Here is a 4,793-nt window from a genome sequence, read left to right as displayed (position 1 = left end):
GAAAGGAAATAGCTTCTGATGGTTCTTATGGACAGAAGCAAAAAATAAATCTGCTAGAGCAATAGCCACAAGATGCCAAGAGATGTGTTAATCTGTTCAAGCAAGGCAACTGCTGTTGTACAGTCTGTGATTAGACTCAGCAGTTGATTAAACTCAATAATTAACCGTCCCTCTCCAACATCCACCAGATAGACTTAAATGGGGATATGGTTAGAGCCACTACCCCTGTGGCCTTGCTGGTGACACTCATTTTCACAGTCTCTCCAGGGATTCAATAATGGCTTTGCTTCACTGTTGTCTCATGTAGAGGCATCTCTAGTGGCTTCCATTTGGCTGTTTCCATCTTAACAGACACCACTCTCACAAGTACTAATGTGCTTGTGCACTTGACACTTATCCCGTCTTACCTAAGAAGTGAGATTGGCAGTCAGCTCAAACTTTTGTGAGGGAGTCAAGGGGCCTGTGCTAACATTGGAAAAGCATATGCCTGCTGGTTTCCAAACTTTGAATGTGTGGCCTTGTAGTTTTAGTGAGTGTCAGAATTATCTGGAGGAGTTTTAGAGCATAGAAGAGTGAGCACACTACTGGAGTTCTGGTTGACCAAATCTTGGGTGGGCTCCTGAGCTCATCTTTGGGTAAGAGATGGATGCCATCAGGGTTAGGACACTGAGAAACTGGACAGCTGGGGTTTCAGCTTTGCATCAGTCAGCACAATGATTTTAATCCTGTATCTTCCCCCGAGTTCTTAAAATCAAGGCCTCTTCTTGCATCTATCCATCCATCCAAATCCATTTATCCATCAATCAATCTATCTATCTACTTATCTGTCTACCCACCTATATCTATGAATCTAATCTATCTATCTCTGTCTATCTATCTATCTATCTATCTATCTATCTATCTATCTATCTATCTATCTATCATCTATCTGTCTATCTATCTGTCTGCCTGTCTATCTATCTACGTTAATGTAGACAGTCATCAGGTTAGAACAAACTCACTTGAAAAAAGGAGTCATGGCTCATGCCAACTTGTGGTTCCAAGTCAGTTTGGATTTAAAGTGTTGTTAGTAAAGATGAGTAAATTTAAAAGTTTGCAATGTAGCCTTTCAGCCATGTGCAGCTGGTGGCCAGTGCTGCCTAGGACAGCTAGGAGTGCAGCTCAGCAAAAATAGTAAACTCATTTGAAGTTATTTATTACTGTTGTTATTACCACCTTGGCCTGTGTGTGTGACTTCATCACACAGTTTTCCAGTATGAACTTTGTAGATGATAATGCCATTTTTGCAATATCAAAGGGTGGGACAATTGGATTATCTTTTTTTTTTTTCCTTTTTCTTTTTACCATATAAGACTAACCTAAGACTTGGAATTTTCCTGGTGTGTGGAAAGCAGGCTGCTCCATCTCAAGTCGCTAAATGGTGGAGGTCTGCACAGTGCCAGGACTTTAGAGTGGGGCAGTAGCATTTGGTGCCATAGAATTTCCTGTATTATATGCATAAAGCTGGTTGTCACAATTCTTAACTCGTTTTCTCAGAGGGGTAAATGTAAAGGATATATACTCTTCACATATGCATCTATGATTACTATAAATTTAAGACTACTGTTTAAGCTTTAAGCTGTCTTGCAAATCAGCTTCATTGAGTTATTATGTATATACAACTTATATACATTTAATGTCAATTTAAAATTGATCATTTGCTCATTGAGTTCATAGTGTTCCATTTTGTGAAGTATAAATAAATAGTTCTGTAATCATTACTACAAATCAGATTTGGGAAAATGTGAGGCCTGGATTTGTTGCTCAACTACAACCTTATTCTCTCCCTTCCCCATTTTCTTGATGATTTGTACAAAGTTCTTGAATTTTGAGTTGCTTCTATCTTGATGGATCTTTTTTGCTTTCTCAAAAAAAGCTTTATGAAAAAATAAGTTGTAGGTGGGGAATATACTGTTCTTATGAGCTGTAAAGTGATAAGATTAAATGGAAAAGGGCCAGCATTTGGGAGGCTGAGGCAGAATTTTTAAGAGTTTAGAAGCAGGCCAGGCATGGAGTGAGACCTGTTTCAAAAATAAAAATAACGGCGTAAAAGATGGCTTATCTGGGGAAGGTGCTCACCCCAAGCCTAATAACCTGAGTTCAGTCTTGTGGACCCAGGTAGTAGGAGGGTCCTGACTGCCACATGTTGTTCTATGATCTCCACACTTGTGCTGTGTACACACACACACACACACACACACACGTGTACACAGGTAACTAAAATAGACAGTAGATAAAAATATAACAATGGGTAGGACAGATCACACAGAGAACAGGGTTCACAAAACTATAGCTTATAAGCAACATCCAGGGTACTGCTTTTTAGAAATAAAGATTGATTGGAACACAGCTGTACTTAGTCTTGGTTGCATTCCAAGCTGCAAGAGCAGCCTTGTAGTTTTGACAGAGACCTCTCAACCTTTGAAGCCTAAATTACTTACTTTATGCTCCTTCTGTTGTTTGTTGGAAACAAGAAGGGAAAACTTTGTTGTCTCCTGAGTCAGTTTCATAAATTAACATCAGGGATTGTGGTAGCGATTATATGGCCTTTTCAAACTGTAACAGTGGTCCTATCACACCTCTGCTCTGTAATGTTTTGACAGTTTTTCTCCTCTGCATTTGTGCTAATACCCTTTCTTAATGACTTGCACAGTGCTGTCTTAAGGCACGAAGAGATATTAAAATGCTAACGACAATGAAATTAAATTACCATCGACAGTGGACGCTGAAGCCACCCAGAGAGGTCCAGTGCACATGCGATAGAAGTAGGGCATTCTGGTAGCGCAGACAGTGTCACTGCAGCACGGTAAAGTATGGGCACTATTTATAATTTAGTCACTATGCCAACTTTGGGATTTTGCCATTCTCCATTTTCTTTTGTTTTTTTCATGTGTGATGTGTACACATGCATTTGTATGTATAAATACAGATGTGTGTGATGGAGGGAGGGAAGGGAAAGGGGGTGATGTTCTGAGGTATTGCTTCGTACCTGTACCTTATTTGAGACAGGGTCTCTTGCTCTGCTCTGTGCCAGGCCTGGGAGCATCTGGGGACTCTCTTGTTTCCATTGCCCATTGTGTCTGAGTACTGGGATGAGAGAGGCACATGCCGTTATGTCTGACTTCCCACAGTTCCTGGATATCCGAACTCAGGTCCTCATGATTGTGTAGTGAGTTCTTTATCCACTGAACCATCTCCCCAGCCCAGTTCTCTGCCTTTAAAGGACAATTTATAGGTTTGCACAAATGTGCAAGATGAGGGATGATTCCATATTTTCACATCACATGCCTTTAATCCCCACACTCATGATGTATACCTCTGTGAGTTCCAGGCCAGCCAGGGCTATAACGTTAACCCTTTCTCAAAAAAAGGTAAGATTTAAATTCATGTAGCATATTTCCTTATTTTTCCTGGTGGCTAGCATTAGAGGTAACATCCACGACCTCTCTGACCTGTGTGTCCAACTGGGCATTTGAAGATGTAGAAAGCTTGAAAGGTAATTTTCTCCTGAACCAAAATGGAGGCACATAAACCTCAGTAAGCAATATGCTGTGGTGTTGCTGCTGACACGTCTATTTGATGGATTTTTGATTTCCTGTCACTTCTGAATAAAACAAATAGCCCCGACATCTGTTTGTTCTTGCCACTGGCATTCAGGAGACTGGCTTGGTGAGGTTTGATAGCACAGTTGATTTCTTTCCCATTGGAGTGATTAAGACCTCACTTTTAGCTCCACTCTGAAAGGGCTCCTCTGGGTAGCTGGACTTAATAAAATGAGGTGCTTGCTTTGTTCGAAGATCATTAGGAGGTAGGAATACAATTTCTTCAAGAATTATCCGTAGTGAGAGAATTCAAGTGACTCTTGGGAGTTGCTTCAGAAAAGAGGGCAAATAAGTATTGATCGCTGAGACGTGTTTATTAGGTGATAAAGCCTATTTCTTTCTCTTTCAGGGAAGCTGCCGCTGTGTCTACTTTTTCTTGAGAATCACTTCTTGGCCATGACCTCATAGGCACGGTTACTGGATGCAGGTTTCGTGACTCAGTCAGTGGCTTAGAGAAGAGGAGACTTTTTCCTGGAGCACAGAATAATACTCCCTTTTGGAGCATGCTTCAAACCATGGGACTCATGAAGAGGAGACCTTTGCAGCTGGAATTTTTTTTTAATTTTAATTTTTATTAATTATACTTTATTCACTTTGCATCCCCTGTAAACCCCTCCCTCCTCCCCTCCCAGCTCCACCCTCCCTCCCTCTCCTTCACACATGCCCCTCCCCAAGTCCACTGATAGTGGAGGTCTTCCTCTCCTTCCTTCTGATCCTACTCTATCAGGTCTCATTAGAAGTGGAATTTTATGACATGGTCTTTTTATAATTTTATGAATAAAGGGGAAAAGCATATCGGGTGACATCTATGCTTCCTCCAGATGTCTTGCTGATTTTCTGTGATGGTGTCGGGGCAGCCAGGAGAAGGATAAAGGTGCGGGGATGGTACCTTGTACTCATATGTTGTCAGCGCCGGTGTTTGTAGGATCCAGGAAAAGATTCTGGGAATGATAAAAAGGTTCATCCTGGTACCTCTTTCCAGAAAGCTGGACTAATAAGACTTGTGCCAGATCTGTGGTGAAACTAAGGCACATGTATACCATGGTTAAGCTAAGCCACACGCATACCGTGGTCAGCTATCTTGTAAGTCAGTACAGCGTTTAGGAGGTGGCGTGCAAACTCTTACTTGCTCCTCTATGAGAACGTGGCATG

General features: G+C 41.4%; 1 protein-coding gene across 2 annotated transcripts in view; it reads left to right on the top strand.

Moving 5' to 3' along the window:
* Positions 1-4,446, top strand: part of Prelid2 (PRELI domain containing 2) — a 64,401-nt gene extending 59,955 nt beyond the window's left edge. For both annotated transcript variants that reach the window (XM_055622785.1, XM_055622784.1), the window contains exon 7: positions 3,991-4,446. The gene's annotated coding sequence lies outside the window, so the exon portion shown is untranslated. The remainder of the gene's footprint in view (positions 1-3,990) is intronic.
* Positions 4,447-4,793: the final 347 nt, after the last annotated feature.

The sequence above is a fragment of the Psammomys obesus genome, unplaced genomic scaffold (assembly GCF_907164565.1).
Source record: "Psammomys obesus unplaced genomic scaffold, mPsaObe1.curated_primary_1811, whole genome shotgun sequence".
In the NCBI taxonomy this organism is placed as follows: Eukaryota; Metazoa; Chordata; class Mammalia; order Rodentia; family Muridae; genus Psammomys; species Psammomys obesus.
This window is presented reverse-complemented; position numbering and strand designations above follow the sequence as displayed.